Raw genomic sequence first — 12,711 nt, 5'->3', positions numbered from 1 at the left:
ACTACCCTTTGAAAATGAGACTGGTGCGCTCATCCAAACACTTAAATAAATATTTTTTTAAGTGTCTAGACTTTATTTCTAAGCTGGTGTTAAAATACACTAAGTAACAGAGCATGTGTACTTATGCTGTGAATCGAAGGAACATCCATAGAATAATAACTTATCAATGCTGTCGTTGCTCTAGGAAGCACAGAACTTGAGAATGACTTAGAACATTTGTATTACCAATTGTAAAGACAAACCCTAATATTTTCAGATCTCCATAGTGATAACAATATGCATCAGACATTAAATGATACTGTAAGTCAAACTATCACACGCAACTTTACTAGTTTATACATTTATGATTCAAAACAGGTATAACTTTCCACACATTTGACAATTCAAGTAACTGTTATTTACATTCTGTTTCTAAAACAACCCACACTGATTTATAATATAAAAGTATTATTTGATGAAGAAAATGAATATTTGAAATTAGTTCAAAAGCCTATGACAGTAAATGATAACATACAAAAAATATGATAACCTTGTTTTTTCAGGCAAACAAGGTACAGTAATGGACAAATACTAGGCAATGAAAGAGGGACTTTCGAACATGTTTTTCATTTACTTTAATTACAATGAATAATCTTGAAATCATGTTGTGTTTTTCCATTAGTATTGTAAGGTATACACAATGAATTTACTGGTTGTGAGTAGCCTGTCTATTCCCCATTATTTTGACTCAAGTTCCTTCACTGGGAAAATTACTGTTTGACAATTATATGGATTTAAGGAGACATTGGAATGCTTGGTATGGCCAAACAACATGACTTTATTATAGCATACCAATATTTGATTTAGAGATATTTTCATACACTTGAAATATACTCTCTCAGATGACAAGAATATCAATATATTTACTTTAATTTTACCTGTTGCTGGAGATATATTGTGGGTGGGTCTGTAGAAGGCACTCTTCCCTTTGGATCAAATTAATGACAACCGTGGTGATCTGTGTCTGAAACAAACAAGCTCTTATCACTTCCTGGTTTCAGATATGAATTGAACCTTCAAACTTCCACTATTGTCTGTGTACTTGAATAATCACTTGCTTGTGTGCATGCACAACAGTGGTTGGGTTCTGTACTGATTAAAGGGTCAATCTGCAGTTCAAACAACAAAGTGGGCACCCCAACACTGATTTGGTCAACAGCTGAGGGATGAGGCTGGATAAATGTAACCGCTCTCAAATGCATAGACAGTGCTATGAATACAAGGATTTACCATCAATAATCCAAAATATAGTCCCAAATTATAGTTTTAAACATGTTTTGAGGCTATTCAATCTTTGTTGAAAATTGCATTTTTTACAAAGCTTATATTTTGGGTTCTGTACTACAGTTAGACTAAGCTCATAAGGCTGCAAGAGAGAGTTCTCTCATGAGTGGAAAATAGTAATGAGTCTCCTTTTGGTTTCTCACAGTTATCAGATACACGCCTTGCGTTGCTTCACTTCCAAGTCTAATTGACTCGGCTATTGAAACTTGTCTATTTCTGAATGAACGTAAGAACCTGAAATCGAGGTTCGAAATATAGGCCTAACTAGGGCCCAGAGTTCTCTTTGCAGGTCACTTGGTCAGGAAAATGTATTGGCCCTAGGGATTTTTTTTTTCTTCTCAATTTCAAATAATTTCTGGGTAACAATTAAGTACCTTAGTGTGATTGTTTTCAATTAAAATTGTTTAAAAAAAACTAAAATAGCTTCTTAGCTATGAGTATTTTCTCAAGCAAGAATTTTGCTAGGACTATCTGTGAGTGGTCTGAGTGGGGAGGTGAAAACTGAAAATTAGCTGTTTTGAACTCTTTTTTTATTAACCAATTTACCGCCCGGCGATGTCACCAGGCAGGCCAAAACTCCATTCCATCAAACAGGCTTAAAATGTAGGTGGTCTTTTCAAACAGCTCTAACATGAAACAGGCATTCGTCATTTTAACAATTTCACTATATTATTCCAATCTCATGGTGTAGAAATATAGTAAATAAAACACAGGCAAACCAAGTTTTTGACTGTACTGGGCCTTTATAAGCCCTCCAATTCTCTCTGATATAGCTTACTGCGACAAGATGTCCCAAGGAAAAGTACAAAAATACCAAAAAGCACTGCTACATGTACTGTAGATAAATTAGGATCTAACGGCCATAGGTCTTTAACTTGGCGCTCATAGAAAAAAAGCTAACTTGTGTCTCTGGTATGAATTAAGATGTTGAGTCACTCTAACTCATGACTTGGCATGAAGGCTTTGTTTTAGCCCTCTGCAGATGTTCTGGCTGGCGTCAGCGTAGAGAAAAAAGTCATGTCATCTCAATTTTTCCTGCTGATATTATACACTACCGTTCAAAAGTTTGGGGTCACTTAGAAATGTCCTTGTTTTTGAAAGAAAAACACATTTGTCCATTAATATGACATCAAATTAATCAGAAATACAGTGTTAATGTAAATTATTATTGTAACTGAAAACGGCAGATTTTTTATGGAATGTCTACATAGGTGTACAGAGGCCCACTATCAGCAACCATCACTCCTCTGTTCCAATGGCACGTTGTGTTAGCTAATTCAAGTTTATCATTTTAAAAAGCTAATTGATCATTAGAAAACACTTTTGCAATTATGTTGTCCTGATTAATGAAGCAATACAACTGGCTTTCTTTAGACTAGTTGAGTATCTGGAGTATCAGCATTTGTGGGTTCGATTACAGGCTCAAAATGGCCAGAAACAAAGAACTTTCTTCTGAAACTGTACTACTCCCTTCACGGGCTCTAACTTGAATAAAAAGAGGAGTGGGAGGCCCTGTTGCACAACATAACCACAGATTTAAAAAAAGCAAAGACAGAGCAGAGACTTACAGATTGACGACTGGGTAAAAGTTTATGTAAAAGATTAACAAGCCGAGTTAGCTACCAAAGCGATGGAGAGGTGGGTGCTTCACCGGTCCGAGTGAGAGTCAGTGAGAGAAATCCAATAGTGGGATGTTAGACAGCTAGCGTATTAGCACTAAGCCAAGGTGGAAAAAGTTACAAAACTCCAGTAGCCTACCAGAACATACCGAAAAGTTGACAAAACAAAAAAGAGAACAGACGAGGTCATACACAATTAGATCAAGCAGGTATGATTTTCTCTTTCGCTTTGAGTCCACGGCAAGAAGGCATCAGATCCTGCCGTGCTAACGGGTACCCACTATATACCACAGCCACAAAGTTTGTGAAGAGCATGAGGATACGTGCCCAATCTGTTTCTTGTTTACATCACACTTCTTCGAGATTGGTGGATTGTAGCTCACCACAGCCTGGAAGTCTGGAATGTAATTACATGCTAGCATGGCTAGTGGCTAATGTTAGCCAGCTTGAGCTAGCCACTGAGCTAGCATACAAACTTGGTGGCAAAGAGTAGATTCTCCATATGGCGTTGAGAAATAGTGCATTGTGGGTAGTTTAGAAGATAGAGAAATAACTTAATAAAAATGTAATAACAGAAAAACATAACTGTGTTTGTAGTTATACAGTGGCTTGCGAAAGTATTCACCCCCCTTGGCATTTTTTCCTATTTTGTTGCCTTACAACCTGGAACTAAAATTGATTTTTTGGGGGGGGGGTTGTATCATTTGATTTACACAACATGCCTACCACTTTGAAGATGCAAGATATTTTATATTGTGAAACCAACAAGAAAGAACACAAACTGAAAACTTGAGCGTGCATAAGTATTCACCCCCCAAAGTCAATACTTTTTACAGCCACCTTATGCAGCAATTACAGCTGCAAGTCTCTTGGGGTATGTCTCTATAAGCCTGGCACATCTAGCCACTGGGAGTTTTGTCCATTCATCAAGGCAAAACTGCTCCAGCTCCTTCAAGTTGGATGGGTTCCGCTGGTGTACAGCAATCTGTAAGTCATACCACAGATTCTCAATTGGATTGAGGTCTGGGCTTTGACTAGGCCATGCCAAGACATTTAAATGTTTCCCCTTAAACAATTCAAGTGTTGCTTTAGCAATACAATTAGGGTCATTGTCTTGCTGGAAGGTGAATCTCCGTCACAGTCTCAAATCTATGAAAAACAGAAACAGTTTTCCCTCAAGAATGTCTCTGTATTTAGTGCCATCCATCATTCCTTCAATTCTGACCAGTTTCCCAGTCCCTGCCGATGAAAAACATCCCCACAGCATGATGCTGCCACCACCATGCTTCACTGTGGGGATGGTGTTCTCGGGTTGTTGAGAGGTGTTAGGTTTGTGCCAGACATAGCGTTTTCCTTGATGACCAAAAAGCTAAATTTTTGTCTAATCTGACCATAGTACTTTCTTTCATGTTTGGGGAGTCTCCCACACGCGTTTTGGCGAACACCAAATGTGTTTGCTTATTTTTTTCTTTAAGCAATGGATTTTAACTGGCCAATCTTCCGTAGAGTGTGAGGCTTAAAGTGGTCCGATGGACAGATACTCCAATCTCCGCTGTGGAGCTTTGCAGCTCTTCAGGGTTATCTTTGGTCTCCTTATTGCCTCTGATTAATAATGCCCTCCTTGCCTGGTCCATAAGTTTTCAGGTACGGACCTCTCTTGGCAGGTTTGTTATCGTGCCATATTCTTTCCATTTTTTAATAATGGATTTAATGGTGCTCAGTGGGATGTTCAAAGTTTCTGATATTTTTTATAACCCAACCTTGATCTGTACTTCTCCACAACTTTGTCCATGACCTGTTTGGAAATCTCCTTGGTCGTCATGGTGCCGCTTGCTTGGTGGTGCCCCTTGCTTCGTGGTGTTGCAGACTCTGGGGCCTTTTGGAACAGGTGTGTATATATACACTGAGATCATGTGACACTTAAGTAAAGTCCACCTGTATGCAATCTAAGTAATTATGTGACTTCTGAAGGTAATTGGTTGCACCAGATCTTATTTAGGGGCTTCATAGCAAAGTGGGTGAATACATTTGCACGCACCAGTTTTCAAAAAAACAATTTGAATTATTTGAAACAAGTTATTTTTTTCATTTCACTTCACCAATTTGGACTTTTGTGTATGTTCATTACATGAAATCTAAATAAAAATACATTTAAATTACAGGTTGTAATGCAGCAAAATAGGAAAAACGCCAAGGGGGATGAAAACTTTTGCAAGGCACCATAAGTAACCAGATCGTGGCTACAACTAAGTTACTAAATCTTTGACCACACTGTGTTTCCTAACCTTTAAATTGAAACTTACCTTTAAAAAAATGACCCTGATATCATTAACAAATCAGGCAGGCACCATCAGTTTGCACCATCAACATTGCTGTGAACAGTGGAATTTGAAATTAGGGTGTTTTTTTCACATTTGGAATTGACTCATAATTCCAAGTTTTATTAATCTCTGCTTACATTTACTACATTATGATCTTACGGGCTTCACAGCACATTCTCCATTAACTTCAGTTTATGGAAACGAAAAGAGCACAGACACATTTTAAGACAGTTCTTGAAGTAATTAGTTGGAAACATGACATTCCAAGTTTACAAAGCCATCCAGCTATACATATCTTACCTCTGTGAAGAAACGAGAAATGGTGAATCAAATTTCAAATAAATATACATTGCTTGATTATTTATTGAACAACTGGTACCGGTGGACATTCAGATGAATCTTGTGAAGTCTGTGAGCATTCTAGAGCAAAACGACTTTTGAGACATTTTGTTGTAAATAAAATTATTTTCTAACATTGACCCACACAATTTCAAGGCTTGCTCTGCTTTACTTTACATGTTAATGTCTTCATGGCAGCACATTTTCTCCATTCAGCCTATGGAAACACACATTTGAAGAGTTATTGAAGTATCTAGCTAGCTAGCTAGCTGATCGGCATAGCTACACAGTCATGTTTGAGAGTTAGTAGCTATAGCTTTCAGTGATTGGTTCAGTGTCTAGCTAGCTACTATTTAAAAATTGGAACAGTTGGTAAGGTAGCTAGCTAGATAGCTAGCTAACATTAACCAGTTTAATTTTCCGTGACAGTATTGACAATATGCTATTTTTACCTACCTAGCTAGATCACAATACTCCTAATTGGTGTCTAACCTTGAGATGAAAATCAGATTATTTTCACTTTGACGATGGCAAGTGGCTGGCTAGCTTGATAGCTATCATAGCTTGTAGCAAAAAAAAGATCTAGTGCTAACATTAGCTTGCTAGCTAGCTAACTTTGCTGAGTTTGCACACATGTCAAATTGTAACTTGAGAAACTACTAATTGCCTTTAGAAGATAATAGCATCAGCTGGCAAAATGTAGGCATATGTGTTCATTTTAAAATAAAAACTTACTTGACAGTGCTTTTTTGTTTTGTATGGGATCTAACAAAATTGTCCCAATGAAAATCCTCAAAACACCTGCCTAGTAGAGGAAGGCCAGACGAGTTGACCAGAATATGTTCTGAGAAAGTTTACCAAATATCTATTTGTGGATAATGACAGTCTTTCAGTCATCGTTTAGAAACCTTAGCCATAAACTCTGTCCTGAAAGTGAGCCAGCTTGCTGTCAAATATAGCCGCCATGTGACTGTGATCTGTTTTTCCTGGGTGCTCTGAGATGTTCTGAGTGCACTCAAGAGTGTAATTAGGGAATTTGACCATGAAACGTAATACATCATATTCAACGATCCAATTAGCTAATGTTTTAACTACAAGCAAAGGCTATTAAATTATTAACAGCCCATATTTGGGTTGTTCCACCAATACAGGCTTAGAAAAAAACAATCCAAAAGTGTTCTTCGGCTCAGCCTTCCCCATAGAAGAACCCATTGTGGTTCCAGGTAACACCCTTTGGGGTTCCATGTAGAACCCTCTGTAGAAAGGGTTCTAGATGGAATCCAAAAGGGTTCCACCTGGAACCATAAGGGTTCTCCACTGAACAAAGAATATAAACGCAACATGTAAAGTGTTGGTCCCATGTTTCATGAGCTGAAATTTTAAAAAAATCCAAGAAATGTTTCATACGCACAAAATTCATTTTTTTCTCTAAAATGTGCTGTTTTGTGACACACACAATGTACAGATGTCTCACGTTTTGAGGGAGTGTGCATTTGGCATGCTGACTGCAGGAATGTCCACCAGACCTGTTGCCAGATAATTTAATGTTAATTTCTCTACCATAAGCCGTCTCTATCGTCGTTTTAGAGAATTTGGCAGTACATCCAAACGGCCTCACAACGGCAGACCACATGTACCACGCCAGCCCAGGAATTCCACATCCGGCTTCTTTACCTGCTGGATCATCTGAGACCAGCCACCAGGACATCTGATGAAACTGAGGAGTATTTCTGTCTGTAATAATGCCCTTTTGTGGGGAAAAACTCATTCTGCTTGGCTGGGCCTAACTCCCCAGTGGGTGGGCCTATTGCCTCCCAGGCCCACCCATGGCTGCACTCTGTCCAGTCATGTGAAATCCCTTGATTAGAGCCTAATGCATTTATTTCAACTGTCCAATTTCCTAATATATTTCCTCTAACTCAGTAAAAAAAATTAAATTGTTGCATGTTGCGTTTATAATTTTCTTCAGTATAGATAGATATTTAATGTACTTAAATTCAGTAATCTTGCTCTGATTTGTCACCCTGAGGGTCCCAGAGATAAAATGTTGCATAGTTTTGTTTGATAAAATAAATTGTTATATTCAAATGTTGGAACTAGGTTCGACAGTTTGAACCCCTGCTGTGTCTGGCTCCATACCCACCCCGTCTGGCCATCTAGATGTGTGAAAGTTAGTGTATAAGCTAATGATCCATCATGTATGTCATTCATTGGAGTGTGTAAGCTTATCATTTTTGCTCAATAGTTATGTTCTCAATAGTTATGTACTTGAAAATGTATAAATTGACCAATTCGACACATTTGGGCAAACTTGACAGACTTGTTACAAAATATTGTCCAGTGTTGAAATGCTTCACTGGATCAATCTGAAACTTTGCACACATCCACTGCTTCCATCTAGTTGCCAAAATCTACATTGCACCTAGACTGCAATAATACATTAAGGCATTTTAAATAAATACAAATTTAAACACGTTTTTATGTTTGCATTATCTTTTACTAGATCTAATGTGTTCTCCTATATACATTAATATTCTCCTACATTAATTTCACATTTTCACAAATTTTCGTGTTTCCTTTCAAATGGTATCAACAATATGCATATCCTTGCTTCAGGTCCTAAGATACAGGCAGTTAGATTTGGGTATTAAGAAGATCATACCAATGATCATATTTCTACTTGATATTGAATGTTAAGACCCATTGAAGTATCAAAAACATATAGATAAAAAATATTTGATTCAAAAAAAAATTTGGGCCTTACTGCTATTAGCCCATACAAACGCATTGAATAATAGATTCGCTACGTGGAACAACAGATAGTTCCCGAAGTGTGATCGGGGCCTGTGGGCATCCTAAAGCAAAACAACTTTTGACACATTTTTTCCAAAATAAAATGTTACCTAACATTGACCCACACAATTACAAAGCTTGCTCTGCTTTAAATTACATGATAATGTCTTCAGGGCAGCACATTCTCTCCATTCAGCCTATGGAAACAGACATTTGAAAACTTATGTTGTTCCATGTATAGCTGTCATGTTTTAGTATTGTACTCAATCACTGAAAGCTATAGCTACAGTTGAAGTCGGAAGTTTACATACACCTTAGCCGATGTGTGACATCGGTGATGTATGTGTTTTTGTCTCGTCTAGGGGTTTTGTATGTTTATGGGGGTGTTTTCTATTCTAGGTGTTTTTGTAAGTCTATGGTTGCCTAGATTGGTTCTCAATTAGAGGCAGCTGTCTATCGTTGTCTCTGATTGGGAACCATAATTAGGCAGCCATATTCTTTGGGTATTTTGTGGGTGATTGTTCCAGTTCCATTGTTCCAGTGTTTAGTGTTCACGTTACGGGACTGTTTCGTCTACGTTCCTTTTGTCGGTTTGTTCGGTGTTTATGTATTCCCATTAAATATGGATTGTCATCACGCTGCATCTTGGTCCTCCTCTCTTTCACCCGAAGACAATCGTTATAGCCAAATATATTTAAACTCAGTTTTCCACAATTCTTGACATTTAATCCCAGTAAAAATGTCCTGTTTTAGGTCAGTTAGGATCACCAATTTATTTTAAGAATGTGAAATGTCAGAATAATAGTAGAGAGAATGAGTTCAGCTTTTATTTCTTTCATCACATTCCCATTGGGTCTGAAGTTTACATACACTCAATTAGTATTTGGTAGCAATGCCTTTAAATTGTTTAACTTGGGTCAAACGTTTTGGGTAGCCTTCCACAAACTTCCCACAAAAAGTGGGTGAATTTTGGCCCATTCCTCCTGATAGAGCTGGTGTAACTGAGTCAGGTTTGTAGGCCTCCTTGTTCGTACACACTTTTTCAGTTCTGCTCACAAATGTTCTATAGGATTGAGGTCAGGGCTTTGTGATGGCCACTCCAATACCTTGACTTTTGTCTTTAAGCCATTTTGCCACAACTTTGGAAGTATGCTTGGGGTCATTGTCCATTTGGAAAACCCATTTGCGACCAAGCTTTAACTTCCTGACTGATGTCTTGAGATGTTGCTTCAATATATCCACATCATTTTCCTCTCTCATGAAGCCATCTATTTTGTGAATGGCACCAGTCCCTCCTGCAACAAAATACCCCCACAACATGATGCTGCCACCCCCGTGCTTCACGGTTGGGATGGTGTTCTTTGACTTACAAGCATCCCCTTTTTTCCTCCAAACATAACGATGGTCATTATGGTAAAACAGTTCTACTTTTGTTTCATCAGACCAGAGTACATTTCTCCAAAAAGTACAATCTTTGTCCCCATGTGCAGTTGCAAACCATAGTCTGGCTTTTTTATGGCGGTTTTGGAGCACTGGCTTCTTCCTTGCCGAGTGGCCTTTCAGGTTATGTCGATATTGGACTCGTTTTACTGTGGATATAGAAACTTTTGTATCGGTTTCCTCCAGCATCTTCACAAGGTCCTTTGCTGTTGTTCTGGGACTGATTTGCACGTTTCGCACCAAAGTACGTTCATCTCAAAGAGACAGAACACGTCTCCTTCCTGAGCGGTATGACAGCTGCGTGGTCCCATGGTGTATATACTTGCGTACTATTGTTTGTACAGGTGAACATGGTACCTTCTGGCGTTTGGAAATTGCTCCCAAGGATGAACCAGACTTGTGGAGGTCTACAATTTTGTTTCTGAGGTCTTGGCTGATTTCTTTAGATTTTACTATGATGTCAAGCAAAGAGGCACTGAGTTTGAAGGTAGGCCTTGAAATACATCCACAGGACCACCTCCAATTGACTCAAATGATGTCAATTAGCATATCAGAAGCTTCTATCTACAGCCACGATATAATTTTCTGGAATTTTCCAAGCTGTTTAACCTCTCTGGCACCAGTGGACGGTAGCGTCCCACCTCGACAACAGCAAGTGAAATTGCAGGGTGCCAAATTCAAAACAACAGAAATCCCATAATTAGAATTCCTCAAACATACAAGTATTATACACCATTTTAAAGAAACTTCTTATAAATCCAACCACAGTGTCTGATTTCAAAAAGGCTTTACGGCGAAAGCTCACCACGAGATTATGTTAGGTCAGCGCCTAGTCACAGAAAACCCTAGAGCCATTTTCCAGCCAAGGAGAGGGCTCACAAAAGTCAGAAATAGCGATTAAATGAATCACTAACCTTTGATGATCTTCATCAGATGGCACTCACAGGACTTCATGTTACGCAATAAATGTGTGCTTTGTTCGATAAAGTTAATCTGTATGTCCAAAAATCTATTGAAATTGGCGCGTTATGTACAGTAATCATTGTCTCTAACAAACATCTGGTGAAATTTCAGAGAGCCACATCAAATTATAGAAATACTCAAACCTTGATGAAAAATACAAGTTTTATTTATAGGATTAAATATAAACATCTTGTTAATCCAGCTGCTGTGTCAGATTTCAGAAAGTATTTTCGGCAAAAGCACACCATGCGATTATGTTAGGTCAGCACATAGCCACAGAGAACCATACAGCCATTTTCCAAACAAGGAGAGGTGTCACAAAAGTCAGAAATAGCGATTAAATTAATCACTAACCTTTGATGATCTTCATCTGGTGGCACTCCCACGTCTCCATGTTAGACAATAAATGTTTGTTTTGTTTGATAATGTCCCTCTTTATGTCCAAAAACCTTAGTTTTGTTGGTGCGTTTAGTTCAGTATTCCAAAGGCACAATGCACACTCTCAATATTCAGACGAAAAGTTTTTAAAAGTACAATAAAAGTTTGTGGAAACATGTCAAACGATGTTTAAAATCAATCCTCAGGTTGTTTTTGTCATAAATAATATTCAAACCAGACAAAAGCTTTGTCAATAGAAAAGGAGTAACAAGAAAGGCACGCTCCCGATTACACGCTTTTTTCAGAGTAAAAGCATGAAACAATGCCTAAAGACTGGCCACATGTAGAGGAAGCCATAGAGATCGTAAACGGGGTTCTAAGTATTTGTATGGTGGATAGGTTTTCAATGGAAAAATAGCCTTTCAAAATAATAGTACTTCCAGGATGGATTTTCCACGGATTTCCGCCTGCCATATCAGTTCTGTTATACTCACAGACATTGTTTTAACAGTTTTGGAAACTTTAGAGTTTTCTATCCAAATCTAATTATATGCATTTCCTAGGTTCTGGGCCTGAGTAGCAGGCAGTTTAATTTGGGCGAGCTTTTCATCCAAAATTCCGAATGCTGCCCCCCACCCTAGTGAAGTTTAAAGGCACAGTCAACTTAGTGTCTGTAAACTTCCGACCCACTGGAATTGTGATACAGTGAAATATAAGTGAAATAATCTGTCTGTAAACAATTGTTGGAAAAATTACTTGTGTCATGCACAAAGTAGATGTCCTAACCGACATGCCAAAACTATAGTTTGCAAACAAGAAATTTGTGGAGAGGTTGGAAAATTGAGTTTTAATGACTCCAACATAAGTGTATGTAAACTTCCGACTTCAAATGTAGCTAGCTAACTTAGCCAGTTATTACTTCAAAATTGGAACAGTTGGTGAGGTAGCTAGCTAGCTAACGTCAGCCAATTTAGCTTTCAGCTACAGTATTAACAATTTGCTATTTTTATTTAGCTAGTAAGACAATAATATTCCTATTTGGGGTCCAACCTCGAGATGAAAATCAGAATGTTTTAACTTTGATGATGGCAAGTGGCTGGCTAGCTATCTAGATAGCACTAGCTAGATTAGTTACTAACATTAGCTTGCTAGCTAGCTAGATTTGCTGAGTTTGGACACATGTAAAAATGTAACTAAAAGTGTTCTACCTGGAACTGAAAGGGTTCAATCTGCAACCAAAAAAAAGCTATTTAAAGGGTTCTCCTAAGGTTCTAGATAGCACTTTTTGAGTGCATTTGTAGAGTGCATTTTGGGTAGTGTGATGTACATGTTCGTGAGAGTCTCATCTTTCCATAGGTCGGTCATAATAGTTATTAGCACAAATTGTTCTGAAGCTACAGACAATTTTTCGGGATGTCACATGGTCTGACAAACACCGCTCACCGCGGAAGTGCGACATCAGGAGTTTAAACTGATAGATTTTTATGGGGATTTTTTATTAACCTCTACACGATCGGTGTCTGGGACGGTTGAGC

The 12,711-nt window shown here is 38.1% G+C and overlaps 1 long non-coding RNA gene across 3 annotated transcripts in view; it reads right to left on the bottom strand.

Annotated features, from left to right (window-relative positions):
* The window catches only part of LOC149983514 (uncharacterized), a 45,591-nt gene that overhangs the window by 17,880 nt on the left and 15,000 nt on the right, over positions 1-12,711 (bottom strand). For 2 of the 3 annotated variants that reach the window (XR_016496139.1, XR_016496140.1), the window contains exon 2: positions 918-1,003. This is a non-coding gene — a long non-coding RNA (uncharacterized LOC149983514). Of the gene's footprint in view, positions 1-917; positions 1,004-5,245; positions 5,315-12,711 lie in introns of all 3 variants that reach the window. The other variant, XR_016496141.1, reaches the window with a different exon arrangement.

Source organism: Oncorhynchus mykiss, chromosome 5, assembly GCF_057628025.1.
Source record: "Oncorhynchus mykiss isolate SJ-2025 chromosome 5, ASM5762802v1, whole genome shotgun sequence".
Lineage (NCBI taxonomy): Eukaryota > Metazoa > Chordata > Actinopteri > Salmoniformes > Salmonidae > Oncorhynchus > Oncorhynchus mykiss.
The sequence above is the reverse complement of the archived record's forward strand: the minus strand, read 5'-3'. Positions and strand labels throughout refer to the sequence as shown.